Below are 16192 nucleotides of genomic sequence, written 5' to 3'. Positions count from 1 at the left end.
CTATTTGTACCAGGAACTTTTTTCCCAGGAACTTTTTCTCCCCCAGACCTGCTACTTTCTGCATTCCCACCGCGGTCTAAAGTACCGGGAAGATTAGGCAAATTAGCCCGGTGACGTGAGAATGCGCGCGGCTGCTCCTCCCAGTCACCGACGGACTTTGCGCGATACTGTCTGCAACAATAACATTTGCGCGATACTGTCTGCAACAATAACAAGCGGAGAAGATGCAAGCAGCGCTGCTTTTGCATACACATTACCAACACAGCTTATTTAAACGTGCACTTTCACCTGCTTTGACCATTTTAATGCAAAATGGGATGATGGGCAATCCAAAATCTGAATGTGTTGTAATAGCTCAATTCCAAAATATTTTCTATAAAAGGATAATGAGGTTTCAGTCATGACAGATGTGTGAAAAGTTAATTGAATGAAAACAATAGACTGAATTAAGCGGTTGAAAGATTAGGTACTAGACTGCAAGTATTTATTTATCACAATAACATCTCTTAGCATTCACTAAAAAAGAAAAATCACATGACTAGTATTACAATATGCTTCATTAAATGCATAATTTTAGAGACTTCATCCTCAAATTTGAAATGAAGCAGGACCACACGTATGGCTTCACTTAAGTTGTGGTTATAAGTTATTATACTACATTCACATAGTTATACATTTAAAAATATAATATTTGGGTTTTCTAGATATGTTTATGTGCATATTCAGAAAGACTTGCGAGCAGCAGCCCTTTTATTTGCTTCCAACACTACAATTAGAAAGTGGTTATATAGTTAGAACGTGGAAATTAAAAAGACACAGTGACATTTTACACATTTGACTTTATTTTAGACATTTTTACAAAATTAAAATAAGTGTGCAAAGACAAATAAATTACTAGAACAATAAAATGAAATTATAAAATGTGAAAACAACAATATAAAAAAGTGTATTTTTCAGTAACCTGTCCAAGAGCTGTGCCAACACGTACAATATATAAAGTACAAATGTGGAAGAGCAAATGCTTCATTCAAGCGGCTGGTCATTGTGGCTACTTCTTGAACAACTGGACAAACTGTCCAAGAACAGACAGAAACCCGGTCTGAAAGTCCCTCTGCTGCCGTCTGCTTTCTTCCGCTTCTGACTGGTGGAATGCCAGCTCTTGCCTTCTCATCTCTCCTCGGCCTGGCTATCCAGTAACAGCTGAATATATTGGTCTCGCTGTTCTTGTCCATGCTGCAGGACGGCCCGGTTAGCATCCTCCATGTCCCTCAGTGCATCAAGAAAAGTCAGTCCCTTTTCCTTTTCCCTAAGTAGAAAAATTGCACAGAAACACATGGAAATTAATACACAAGGCAACCATGAAACAATAGAAACCATCAATTAATTATTTAGTGTTTTCACTACAAATAATGAACAATTGTTTGCCCAGCTTGAACAATGCCAAGTGTGCAATTTCTATCATTGGCAATTTAAGTTTACAATTAAAAACAACAAAACTACTCAAAACCATTATGGATTACACATCAGTTTTTAAATATATACACATTTTGTCAGCTTTATACCTCTGGCATGTGTGTGTTTCGGCAGGAGACACGGGACGAGGGCTAACGTACTGGTGACCGCGGGGGAAAACACGCTGGTCTCCGTTGCCTGCAATTCATCAGGGCCACCCGTTACGTCTGGAAAAGCACGTTGAAAAAAGTTACTGCAACGTTACACTGCAACGAGTTTAATAGATGATACCAAGATGAGATATTTACCTTCAACCCACTCGGATTCCGGGATGGTTTCCAAGTCTTTCGTTACCGCTGCCCTAGAAAAGGACGGTCTGTCCCAACAACGCGTCCAGGCGGTCATGCCACTTGTTGATACGCCGGTCGGAACCACTCCGGTTGTTATGATCCTTTAATTTCTTGTAATCTTGTCTTAATTTCTTTAACTTCTCTCTGCACTGTTTTCCAGTGTGACTGGAACCGAGTCGATATCTTCAGGTAACATTATACCTTTTTATTGCGGGTCGCCGTTTCCAGTTCCCGCTGGATGTCCTCCTTCACATATATGCTCAAAGCCTGAACCTAGTCGTCGGTCGAATTTTTTTGTTGAACTCCATTGTTGCAAAGAAAATATTTACTGAACGCAGAACCCACCTCGCAAAAAACTTGTAAAAATGGCGGTGGGGAAAAAAATGCTGCGAGAGCTCAACCAATCAGCATGTTCAGCGCCCAAGTCCCACCCCCGAAAGTTCCCGACCTTTTCAAAAGTACCACCTCGCAAGCAGGGCCGTTTGGAGGGGGAAATATTTACCCGGAACTTCATTTAGACCCTAGTTCCTGCGGTCGAAACACACAGAGTTCCCCCCCAAAGTTCCTGCGGTGGAAGCGCGGCTGTAGTAAAGCCAGGAACCAGGGTCTAAATGAAGTTCCGGGTAAATATTTCCCCCTCCAAGCGGCCCTGCTTGCGAGGTGGGACTTTTCAAAAGTTCGCGAACTTTCGGGGGTGGGACTTGGGCGCTGAACATGCTGATTGGTTGAGCTCTCGCAGCTATTTTTTTTTCCACCGCCATATTTACAAGTCTTTTGCGAGGTGGGTTCCGTGGGTTTTGCGTTCAGTAAATATTTTTTTTGCAACAATGGAGTTCAACAAAAAATTCGACCGATGGACCGACGACGAGGTTCAGGCTTTATTGAGCATATATGCGGAGCGGAGGAGGACATCCAGCGGGAACTGGAAACGGCGACCCGTAATGAAAAGGTATACCTGAAGATATCGACTCGGTTCCAGTCACACTGGAAAACAGTGCAGAGAGAAGTTGAAGAAATTAAGACAAGATTACAAGAAATTAAAGGATCATAACAACCGGAGCGGTTCCGACCGGCGTATCAACAAGTGGTATGACCGCCTGGACGCGTTGCTGGGACACAGACCGTCCTTTTCTAGGGCAGCGGTAACGAAAGACTCGGCTAGTGCGTTGTTGGAAACCACCCAGGAATCCGAGTGGGTTGAAGGTAAATATCTCATCTTGGTATCATCTATTAAACTCGTTGCAGTGTTTAAACACGTTGCTGTAACTTTTTTCAACGTGCTTTTCCAGACGTAACGAGTGGCCCTGATGAATCGCAGGCAACGGAGACCAGCGTATTTTCCCCCGCGGTCACCAGTACGTTATAAAGCTGACAAAAATATATTTAAAAACTGATGTGTAATCCTTAATGGTTTTGTTGTTTTTAATTGTAAACTTAAATTGCCCATGATAAAAATTGCACACTGGGCATTGTTCAAGCTGGGCAAACAATTGATCATTATTTGTAGTGAAAACACTTTAAATAATTAATTGATGGTTTCTATTGTTTCATGGTTGCCTTGTGTATTAATTTCCATGTGTTTCTGTGCAATTTTTCTACTTAGAGAAAAGGAAAAGGGACTGTGACTTTTTTGATGCACTGAGGGACATGGAGGATGCTAACCGGGCCGTCCTGCAGCATGGACAAGAACAGCCTGACCAATATATGCAGCTGTTACTGGATAGCCAGGCCGAGGAGAGATGAGGAGGCAAGAGCTGGCATTCCACCAGTCAGAAGCGGAAGAAAGCAGACGGCAGCAGATGGACTTTCAGACCGGGTTTCTATCTGTTCTTGGACAGTTTGTCCAGTCTTTCAAGAAGTAGCCACAATGACCAGCCGCTTGAATGAAGCATTTGCTATACCACACTTGTACTTTATATATTGTACGTGTTGGCACAGCTCTTGGAAAGGTTACTGAAAAATACACTTTTTTTATATTGTTGTTTTCACATTTTATATTTTCATTTTATTGTTCTAGTAATTTATTTGTCTTTGCACACTTTTATTTTAATTTTATAAGAACTAATCTGTCTAAAATAAAGTAAAATGTGTAAAATGTCACTGTCTTTTTAATTTCCACATTCTAACTATATAACCACATTCTAATTGTATTCATATAGTGTAGGAAGCAAATAAAAGGGCTGCTGCTCGCAAGTCTTTCTGAATATGCACCTAAACATATCTAGAAAACCCAAATATTATATTTTTAAATGTATAACTATGTGAATGTAGTATAATAACTTATAACCACAACTTAAGTGAAGCGTGTGGTCCTGCTTCATTTCAAATTTGAGGATGAAGTCTCTAAAATTATGCATTTAATGAAGCATATTGTTATACTACTCATGTGATTTTTCTTTTTTAGTGAATGCTAAGAGATGTTATTGTGATAAAAAATAAAATACTTGCAGTCTAGTACCTAATCTTTCAACTGCTTAATTCAGTCTATTGTTTTCATTCAATTAACTTTTCACACATCTGTCATGACTGAAACCTCATTATCCTTTTATAGAAAATGTTTTGTTTTGGAATTGAGCTATTACAACACATTCATATTTTGGATTGCCCATCATCCCATTTTGCATTAAAATGGTCAAACCAGGTGAAAGTGCACGTTTAAATAAACAGTGTTGGTAATGTGTGTACATAATAAGAGAAAACCAGCGTTGCTTGCATCACCTACACTTGTTTTTGTTGCAGACAGTATCGCGCAAAAGTGATTACTGTCCGTCGGTAACTGGGAGAAGCAGTCGCGCGCATTCCCACGTCACCGGACTATTTGCCTAATCTCCCCGGTACTTTAGACCGCGGTGGAAACGCAGATTGTAGCAGGTCTGGGGGAGAAAAAGTTCCTGGGAAAAAAGTTCCTGGTACAAATAGTTCCGGGTAATTTCGGTGGAAACGCGGCTTAAAATCACTTGATAGGCGTGGTGTTTAACGGAAAGCATCGGTTAACTTGACGTAATTTGTGCACGCGAAGAAGAACGATGGAGGCCTTACAGAAGATCTTGTTCTTGCTTCTCGGCATGTGGCTGTTTATAACAAGGAATTATAATTGTTTATAAAATGGCGCCTCTTGCGTTGTTGATCCCCCTGTCGCACGCGCAAGTGACGATTCTCTGTCACAAAATAAAATGGCGGCGACAGCCCCTCACGGTCGACTGCCACCTACACACACAAACACAAAATGAAAATAAAAAGCTGCAGCCCCTCATAGACGACTGCAGCGTGCATATAACAAAACGTAAATAAAACTCAACATAAAATCCAGGCCTGGTCCTCTCTCGTCCCTCACTGTCGTCGCTCCTCCTTTATACTCCCGTCACTCCTCCACGAGAGCCGAGATCACTGCGGCGCGCAGCTGGCGCTCATCCTCCCTGATGAGCGCCGCCTCGTCCCGCCATCGCGGTCCCTCAACCTCGCTGCTCGCCACATTGTGATATTGAGAGGACAGCAGCACACAATCACACTCATCTAAACATCACTCAAAGCAGCCTGCACTCTCAAAAAAAAGAGTACAAAATTGTACCTTTTAATGTTCAAATGGCCGTCACTGGGGTGGTACCCTTACATTTTTGTAGGCTATACCTCTAGATATAAACAATGGTTTGGGTTTGGGCGGCGTCTGAATGTTCGCCAAAAGTTTACCGCAGCTCAGACATTTCAAACTCAGTCTTTAAGTTCTCACACTTGAAACCTCTGGTCTTCACACTGTGACAACTTTGGCTTGTTTTTATGCGGCTGTAGAGAATTTATTTTTAAAGAGAGCTTTTATTGTTCAGTGCATTATTCAGTCACGTTTGTGAGGACGCAGCAATTGACTTGGAAGTGCTGGATCTGAACATGAGATACTTTGATTTCAGACATTTGTTTTTAGAATGACGCAGAGGACCTACACATGTGAAACTCTACCCACATGAAGGGCAAATAATGTGTTTTTTCTTCAGTGTGCATCCTCTCATGTGCTTTCAGATGCCCTGACATAATGTAGGCTATCTCTAAGGTTTTTCTCAAGTGTGAATTCTCTGGTGCTGTTTTAAAATGGCAGCCAAAAGTCTTCTCCAAATCAAAACATATGATCCTTCACACTGCTGTGACTTTTCTGTATTTTAAAACTATACATGCAGTCATGAAAAACTCTTTCCACACAGAGAACACATTTGAGGCTTCTCCTTTGTATGAACTTTCAGGTGGTTCTTCAGGATAGGGTTGCACCAGACGTTCGTAAGTTCTTAAATTGGAACATAAAGTCCACACTCAAGGTATAGTAGTTTGTAACTAACTTAGTAGTTTGTGACTAACTCTGTACTTTATTCAGTTGCACCATTTGTTCTTAAGAGCGTAGCTAGTGGATCATAAACTCTCCGTAAAATAATGTGTATCACATAATATGATTTTTAATCTCGCTGATCCAACAGCAGCCTATAAATATGTTAACAGAAGTTGTTGAAACGCTGTGCATTTCACTTTATTCTTCATTTGAACTTATTTTGTCTCGCATAACTAACGGTAAAATGATGTGATAAATTAATAAATATTATCATGAATAGCATAAGTGTTTATATGCTGATTATTTCAGAAACTGTATTTATTTATTTATTAATACAGTTTGTCAATTATATTTATTTGACAAGCACAACACAGAACGATGCACACAGCGGCGCATTGTTTAGGACGGGTTTGTGTTGAAAAGCTTTTCACATAATGTTCTCTCTCTTAAAATGTAAGTGAGTGAGTGTATTAATAAGTGAGTGTCAGCATTATCATATAGCCTATGTATAAATAATTGAAGTCTGTCAGGTAACTCAAGACTGCTATTCTGTCTGCTATTTTATTTCAACCGTCACTCCTGGTCGGAGGCTTCGGTAAATATTTCGTTCATACGTAGAGTTAACAAACTGTATTCTTATTTCTATGCCATAGCTATTATATTGATTAATAATAGATAGTTAGCTAATCTGTGTCCTTGTATATGTGCAATTCTGAAATGCATAACATGTACAAATCAATTAAATTGTAATGTAGATGCATTTTCTGTGAAGCTGCTTTGAAACGATATGTATCGTCAAATAAATTTGAATTGAATTGAAGTTAAGCTTTGTAGGGGAATTTACAGTTACAGACCTAAGGACCAGATATGATGAATGAAGATCCAGAGTCAGAAGTGCAGTCAATTAAAGACAATTTTACTGAATAATGTATTGTAGTTACATCAGCAGAAGGAAATCGTAGGCCACTCTGCATATACATTCAATTTTACACCACAATTCTACCTTTCACCAAGGTCTAAGCAACATCATTACTTCAGGTTGCATGATTCTGATTGGCTAAGAAAATGGATAAACATAGTCAATTTCCATGTATGGACTGATAGAAAGAAACATATTTTAATTGATCACATGGATGACACCCGGACCTGGATTTGGTGTGACATTATCCTCCAAGGTCACGGAACTGCTCTTCAAGGCGCCAGCTTTTTGAGGAAAACAAGTCATTCCATCAACCAGGGTGCCTCCAATACAGGACCTGTAACAAAAAATACTAGCACACATACACAGACACACAGCTAGTTCAAGGTTGGATATGGTCGAGCTCTTGCTCTAAACAGGAAAGTATCCCAAAACATACTGATAACACGTTCCTCTCTCTCAGTGAGATATACAGACAATTTTCAACATTATTCTTTAGTGTCTCAATATAGAAAAGTAAAGTCAATGCTTTAACATGTATACAACAGTCTGAAGTGACATTTATTAGCAAGATAGAAGGATTGATATGTTTTAACACATGCTGGAGGCTTCTCTCAAAAACATGTAGAGAGCACATTCAATTACACAAACTAAGTAAATCTCATTAGCTTGAAGAAGCCATTCAAATCATTTGATATTTTGAAAGAAAATATTAATAACTCATTACACATCTCTCAAAGCATATACATTTGAAGCGGCAGTTGATCTCGGAATCCAACCCTTCAGCTTCAACTAAGTTTATGGTGCAATGCAAAAAATATTTAGTAGTGCGTAAATTGTAACTTATTCTGCCTTCACATGCTATCGGAATTATTGTAAATATGAGTTTCCAAGGTAAAAATTGCACATGAACACCCTCTGATGTGGTGTTTACCACTGGGAAATTCGGAAATAATTTTGATACCCAAATACCCGAGATGGGCATGCCATAATCTTTAAACATGGTGGCAGGGAGAACTACTGCTGTGATCAGCTTGATCGTCTTGTCTTGTCATTAATGTAGCGCATATTTTTATATACAAGTAATCATTTGAAGTGTATTGTATTGTTTTATACACAGCGAAAATAGCCTGCATTTGACCAAAATTAGAGAATCTGGCATCGTAAGTGTATGGTTGTCAGAGCATGTGACACTACATATTATTTTGGTTTAATAAGATTTTCCCAAGGCAATAATCATGGTGTCCTCAATGATTCCTGTTCATTCCAACAACACAGCACTTGAATGCAACAAGCTCGTAATCACGACTTCTGAAGTGGGAAGTAGGATATTTCTAATAGCACGCAAAGGCAGCATTACTGCCCATTTACGTCAAAACTAGGCAAAGTTGTAATTTACTCGCAGCTGCTGCAACCGGCCTCAGGTGTTCTGCCCTTAGATTTTTTTTGCTGAACTGATCGCAGTGTTTCTCCAGAGTGAGAACGCAGATGTACTTTAAGAGTTTTTGCCATACTGAAACTTTTCCCGCACTGATCACATCTGTGCGGCTTCTCTCCAGTGTGGATTCTCATGTGATCATCAAGGGTTCTTTTTACAGTAAAACATTTCCCACATTGATCACATGTGTACTGCTCAGTGTGGATCCTCTCATGTGTTTTCATGTTTTGTGACTGATTGAATCTCTTGTCACAGTGTGAACACTTGTACGGTTTTTCTCCAGTGTGGATCATCTCATGACTTTTCAGATGTTCTGAACGGGTGAATCTCTTGTCACAATGTGAACACTTGTAAGGTTTTTCTCCAGTGTGAACTCTCTGGTGCCGTTTTAATTTGTCAGCTGTAAAAAAGGTCTCTCCACAATCAAAGCACAAATGATTCTTCACACCGCTGTGTCTTTTCTGGTGTTGTTTTAAACCATCCAGTCGTGAAAAACTCTTTCCACACAGAGAACACACATGAGGCTTCTTGTCTGTATGAACTATCAGGTGGTTCTTCAGGTATCCTGCCCCAAGAAAGTTTTTACCACATTGATCACATTTATATGGTTTTTCTCCAGAATGAGAACGCAGATGTAATTTAAGGGTGTTTGCTTTTGCAAAACTCTTCCCACACTGATCACATGTGTGCGGCTTCTCTCCAGTGTGAATTCTCATGTGAAGTTTAACACGGTGTTTGCTTGGGAAACTGTTTCCACACTGATCACATGTGTACGGGTTCTCTCCAGTGTGAACACTCATGTGATGTTTAAGATTTTGTTTGCATGGGAAATTCTTTCCACACAGAGGGCAGGCGAAAGATTTTTTGGCACTTTTTTTCAGTGAGCATTTCAAAGATTTGTCCAGTTTTGACATGATGATGTTTCTCCTTCACTTAATTCAATAATAACGACTCTAAAGGTTTTAATTTTCAGTAAAAAACATTATATGGAACCTTACATAAATTGGGTACATTGATCTTCCAAATGTTCTGTTGTGGGATGGGCTTCATTTAAAGTGAACTGCTGTGCGGCAGGAGGAGCAGATCTGCAGAAATAAAAAATAAATCAGTTGATATGTTTTATACTGACACATTTAAGCATCCATGTCTATCAATCTATATATAGTAGATAACTAATTCTAATTCACACATTATATGCATTTCTGTTTTGTCTCTATATTGCTAACATTTTTATAAATTTTTTATTCTGTCCCTATTATTATTAGGCACACACCTATATAGAAGTATAGAAAATATAGCAGACCTCAGTAAATAATGGTTACAACAAAAACTAAAAGTACATAAATACAGAAATAAATATACAAAATTGTATTCCCCCAAATTGGGTTTAATTTAATTTAACTTGACAGTATTTAAATAAGCAAATTAAATGAGCTCTAGTTGACTAAGTGATCTGAAGACATATATACCTTAAATGTATAAAAACAATATTACAGTACAAAATAAGTTGAGCTAACTTAAAGCAGCACTAGGTAACGTTTCAACCTTGATAATATATTTTCAAAACTCTTGTGATGATACATCGACTTACAATAGGTTGAATGACACGTCTGCCATAGCCTGACGGGGTCTGTATCGTTTTTAATCGTACTTTTAAACTTTGGGTTTCGGGTAGTAACCCGAGAAAAAAAAGAACTACAAAATTCGACTGCTTTACGGCATATACGTCACTTCCACCACCACCCCCACTTCCTTAAATTCGGACGTGCGAGCCAAACTATCATTTGTTTGCCGAATGTTATAGTCATGGCTGAAGCAGCACAGAAAAATAAGAACGCAATTGGTTTTGTCGGAGGAAAGCAAAAAGAGGAAACGAGAAAGTGATCGGATTAAAGGCAGGACGAGGATCAACATTGGGCCAGCGTTTGCTTGTTGGCGTGAGCTGAAGGAGGAGGGGCTACATTCTTGCAAGTAAATACGTAAGATGTATAAAATCATATTTTAGGATACCTAACATGTCTGTGATATTGGTTTATTTGTCTTGCCTCAAGCTATACTGCAAATCGATTTTTCAAATTAGCAGATTCATCTAGGGTAGCTTGATATTATAATATTGACGATATATAGTTATTACCTACCACTCAAACATTGAATTGAAGTATCATATAGATTCCGTAAAACGGTAACCAATAGACTAGGCTACTATAATGACGCTGGCTTGTAAATGTGAGCATCGCGATCATTTGGCGTTTGAAAAAAATAAAACCCATGAAATTATATTCATATGACATGCTGAAACATATGCCACTGTACCTGGGATGAAGACATTTCACATGCGACGCAAGCAGAACACCTGCATGTAAACTCCGGCAGTGTTCAGGGCTATCATAGTTGTCATGTCAACAAATGCACGTGCGATGCATCCACTGATGTAGAATGACAGTTTACGACAGTAGTAGAGGACAATACTGTTTCCCAACTGTAGGGGGACCCCGAGAGCAAAAACTACCTAGTGCTGCTTTAAAAAAATATGACAACTTCTTGCATTCAACGTGTTAAGTTAACTCAACTAATCCACTCCAGTTTAAGTTAACTTAAATACTTTCTTTTGTTCATCTAATGAGTATCAGGTAATCTTTTGAACTTAAAAAAACATATTGTCAAGAGTCAAGACAACCAAAGAATGTTTAGCAATGCAAGCAGCTATAATCCTTGTTTTTTCATCTCCACGTTTGATTTAGATTTTTTGAAGTTAACTATACTTACAACCAGAGGCACACAGTTTACCCATTTTACCCGGGCAAATAAGTTGCAAAAGTTGCAATGAGAAGCAAATATAGCTCAACATATCAACACGTCTCACGTCAACACAAATGTCAAACATGGTGATAATCAACAAATTGTAATTCAATAAAAATATGAACTCTGAAACATATGACAGTTAAATAACACCAGCAGCATAAATCAAGCCGTTAATGCAAAGCAGTAATCATTTTTTAATAATAATTACCTTTTAATTTTTTCAAGCTGCAGTGCATATACTGGGTATTGGCACAACATTGTTGAATGTAAAAATGTTTGTTCAAATAATTCAATTTGTAAAGTTGGGACAACAAGTTTTGGACAAATGCTTTAGAATCCAGATAAGGTCAACAAAAAAAATGCTTTTTTTAGCAACATTTTCTTCTAACAAATAATGTAATTATTTTGGATGAGTCGGTTTATTATCTTGAGAGAACTAAACAAAAATTCTCTAAACATTTAGCTAACAAAATGTATTTGTTGACAATGTGTTAGTTCTCAAGTATTTGTCTAAAACTTGTCCAAATGTTGTCCCAACTATCCAAATATTAGTTATCAGACAACAATGCAGAAAGGTGACTCAAGAAAGGACCCTGTAAAATGCTACTTAAACAAATTGTGTCTTTACGATCTATGAAGCACAGTGAATGAACAGCTCAACTTACCTCAGAAGTCACAACACTGATAAGAGTGAGAGGAGAGCATGAGGGCGCTATTGATGCATGTGTTCTTTTCTGTTTAATGGCGGTTGGTCGACCAGCTTTAGACGCATTACCGCCACCAACTGAAATAAATCAAGAATGCATTAATTAGTTAGTTTGGATTTCAGGAGAGGAAGATTAAACAAACCTCATTAAAAATGTTTTACCGCCCTCACTTAGTACAAAGCAGTTTGACATTATTTCTGTCATCGGTCTATGGAAGTTCTTAATGACAATTAACAGGTTTATATGAAGTTGTAAGACCGCATGAATTCGCTCCAAGGATCGGTAGCGAACCGCGGTGAAGGCCGCACGCGTTCAGTGTTCCAGCTGGAAGAATGGATTTGATTATAATATTCTTTATCTGACTCCATTTATCATAGTTGTCGCATTTAGAAGAGAATGCCAACCGGTTGTTTGATCATTTATATTTGATAGTTAATCATACATTTAATCGTTCCGTTTTAACCCTTTGTTGCAATTATACCGTTCCACATTGGGGATAGTTAATAATTACAGATTAATTCAGAAAGGATCAAAATGTAACAATTTTTTAACAATCAAGTAAATGTAAAATGTCAATTACATCATAGACATAAATCTCTTCTAAAAGGAAACACAAATTCTGGTTATGGTTACACTTAAAATAGTTTCAAATAGATGTAAACATAAACCTTTAATTATGCTCAGTAGGCCTCTGCCTAGAATGTTACCTGTGAGATAGAGTGAGAGAGAGAGAGAAAGAGAGAGAGCTAAAGAGCAGCTCTCTCTATAGAAAGCCAGAGAATCCAAAAGAGAGCGAGCTATAGTTGAAATCCTCTTTTATCCTTTTCCCTGATGTCACCAAATTCAAATCTGACTCTTTTAAAAACTGACCAATCAGACCAAACCATAAGACGTTTGAAAGTAACCAATCAGACCAAACCATAAGACGTTTGAAAGTAACCAATCAGACAAAACTTCCCCCATTGTACCAAAGGTGTGAACACCTTTTTGCCAGCCAGCCATTCTTTTGTTCTTCTAACTCCAACTGGCCCTTCTGATGGCGTTAAGGGGGAGGGGGTTGAGTCAATTTCAATATCTTGATCACGACGATGGCTACTAACAGCAAAGCAGATGATTTTGTTCTATTTCAAATATCTTTGATTATTTTCCACCTTACAGTTCCCCGTTTGGCACCATTGGCCACAATCATTGAGTCCAAAGGTGGTATTGTCCACAAAGATATGCTTTCTGTTGTGTGTAGATGTTATTCTTCAGACTTCTCGTCCAGACTTGTTGCAAAAGCAGCTGGTCAGTTTTCAGTCTTTGTTGTCCTTGTATCCCTGCATGAGAACTTCATCATTGATATGCAAAACATCCATTGAATACTTCACACCTCAAGAACAGTCACTCTTTTTGAGGCAGGACACAGGAGCGAACTTTTGCTGCAGGTATTCTGTAATTAAAAGATAATTTAGCACAACAAAGAACAAAAGCATGCATGGCATTTTTCATTGGTCAGAAGTCTGATGTGGTCATATCAAAATAGTCTCTGGCAATAAGCCCTTAAATCGATATACTTAATAAAGTGGTCAAGGTTTGAGAATAAAAGAAGATTCCAAAAGCTCGTACATTGTTTCTGGGAACATTGAAATAAAATGCATTATAACAAAACAAAATCATTGTTGATTTGAAGTCCCCCTTTTCATGAGGAGTATTAGCAAAATATTCAGTGTAACCATGACTCGGAAATCAAAACTCAAAGTTCATCTAACTTTCCACTATTTTGGTGGTAGTGGAATTTGAGCATTTTGGTCTGAATTTCTCGAAGGAAATGTAGCAAAAGTCAGTGCAATTAATACATTAAAAAAGATGGTACGCATCAATAAACCATATAAGAAAAACAACAAATCAATCACATTTATGAAAACATATATATATAATAACCACTGTGTTTGTTCAGGAATCTTCCAATGTAATTACTGCAGATCTAAATATGTGTAGTCATACAATAATGGGTATTCCTGGTAACAGTGTGTGTGTGTGTGTGTGTGTGTGTGTGTGTGTGTGTGTAGCTATCTGAATCTGTTAGTGTGAAAAGATGAGCAATAGATCTTTAGCGAAGTAACACTTTTAGACTCTATGCCATCTTTGTCGTTTATGATGTGTAGTGTTCAGCCTGAATAGATTTGGTCTATTCCAGGTGATGTTGTCGTGAGTGTAGGGTGTGTTCTGTGTTAATGTTTTGGAGATGGGTGGAATCTAATCAATATCAATCTGTGTTGCATAATTTAATTCCAGTTTTTACACTGGGAGGTCATGTAGACATATTGTGAGGTGTGATTGACCTCATCAAATATATATAAATATATTCGCACCCATCTCTCACATCTCAAGTTTTGAGATGCAGGGGGAGGGGGGCCTTTTGGCCATCCGTCCTCCAAGGAATTGCAATTGTCATCCTGAGATAGAAACAAATGAAAAATTTAAAGAGAAACAAATTTAGAGAGAAACAGTTAATTGCTGCTGTTGTTTCTGTGTATTAACACTTAAGCACTTTCCCTCAACAATTCTAAAAGGCAAAGAAGGTTTACTTACTCATTATCTGGTCAGAGGGTCAGCTTTAATCCATTAACAAGATCAACAGAACAGCTGAAAAAAGAGAAGCTCAAATCTCTTGTTGATTTTAAATCCAATACTTCGCTGAAAACACGTTGCTCATCTGAGCTCGTCTGCTCGCAACATCACGTATTCGGGGTCACCAACTGTAAGACCGCATGAATTCGCTCCAAGGATCGGTAGAGAACCGCGGTCAAGGCTGCACGCGTTCAGTGTTTCAGCTGGAAGAATGGATTTGATTATAATATTCTTTATCTGACTCCATTTATCATAGTTGTCGCATTTAGAAGAGAATGCCAACCGGTTGTTTGATCATTTATATTTGATAGTTAATCATACATTTAATCGTTCCGTTTTAACCCTTTGTTGCAATTATACCGTTCCACATTGGGGATAGTTAATAATTACAGATTAATTCAGAAAGGATCAAAATGTAACAATTTATTAACAATAAAGTAAATGTAAAATGTCAATTACATCATAGACATAAATCTCTTCTAAAAGGAAACACAAATTCAGGTTATGGTTACACTTAAAATAGTTTCAAATAGATGTAAACATAAACCTTTAATTATGCTCAGTAGGCCTCTGCCTAGAATGTTACCTGTGAGATAGAGAGTGAGAGAGAGAGAGAGAGAGAGAGAGCTAAAGAGCAGCTCTCTCTATAGAGACTCTTTTAAAAACTGACCAATCAGACCAAACCATAAGACGTTTGAAAGTAACCAATCAGACCAAACCATAAGATGTTTGAAAGTAACCAATCAGACAAAACTTCCCCCATTGTACCAAAGGTGTGAACACCTTTTTGCCAGCCAGCCATTCTTTTGTTCTTCTAACTCCAACTGGCCCTTCTGATGGCGTTAAGGGGGAGGGGGTTGAGTCAATTTCAATATCTTGATCACGACGATGGCTACTAACAGCAAAGCAGATGATTTTGTTCTATTTCAAATATCTTTGATTATTTTCCACCTTACAAAGTTTTATTGAAAAGGTTTTGTCTTATTGTCTATCATTATGGTGATCAGTGTTCGCTTTAGTTGGGCTCTTGACCCCTTGATTATTTTAGTTTAGTTTTTGTTGTTGTAACTGTGTTTAAAATTGATTTGTTTTTTTTAGTTAGGGCAAGGAAAGCCACACTGTAAAAAATATTGTTGTTTTAACTTAAAAAAGTAAGTTACCTGGTTGCCTTAAAGTTTTGAGTTCATTGAAATAAAAAATTTGAGTTAATACAATGAAGGAAATCGGTTTAATAAATAGAAACTCAAAATATTATTGTATCTGAACCAAATAAATGAAAAAAATGTTGTGATAAATCATGAAAATAGCACAATTTGGCATGTTTCACTGCATTATTAAAACACAATTACGCAATATGCTTACAAAATCGAATAAAGGGTGATGTCAATTCTCAAATGTTCATACTAAATTTTTTGGCAACCAGGTAACTTACTTTTTAAATATTTTTTTACAGTAGACAAGTCAAATCAAATTATTTAGCCGCATTGTGAACACTTAAAATGCTTTTCTCAAGTGAGAATTTTCTGTCTTTTCACACTGGGATGCATTTTCTGGTGTATTTTAGTGGGCAGCCATGTAAATCGTCCTCCACACAAATAACAC

At 37.9% G+C, this 16192-nt stretch overlaps 1 protein-coding gene across 3 annotated transcripts in view; it reads right to left on the bottom strand.

Moving 5' to 3' along the window:
- Positions 1 to 7007: 7007 nt before the first annotated feature.
- The window catches only part of LOC307120411 (uncharacterized protein), a 35337-nt gene continuing 26152 nt past the window's right edge, over positions 7008 to 16192 (bottom strand). For all 3 annotated transcript variants that reach the window (XR_013815791.1, XR_013815794.1, XR_013815795.1), the window contains 3 exons: positions 11936 to 12054; positions 9467 to 9553; positions 7008 to 7382 (listed from right to left, as the gene is read on the bottom strand). The gene's annotated coding sequence lies outside the window, so the exon portion shown is untranslated. The remainder of the gene's footprint in view (positions 7383 to 9466; positions 9554 to 11935; positions 12055 to 16192) is intronic.

The sequence above is a fragment of the Gobio gobio genome, assembly GCF_949357685.1.
Source record: "Gobio gobio genome assembly, chromosome: 24".
NCBI lineage: Eukaryota > Metazoa > Chordata > Actinopteri > Cypriniformes > Gobionidae > Gobio > Gobio gobio.
Note: the sequence above shows the minus strand (reverse complement) of the source record. Positions and strands in the feature narration are given on the sequence as shown.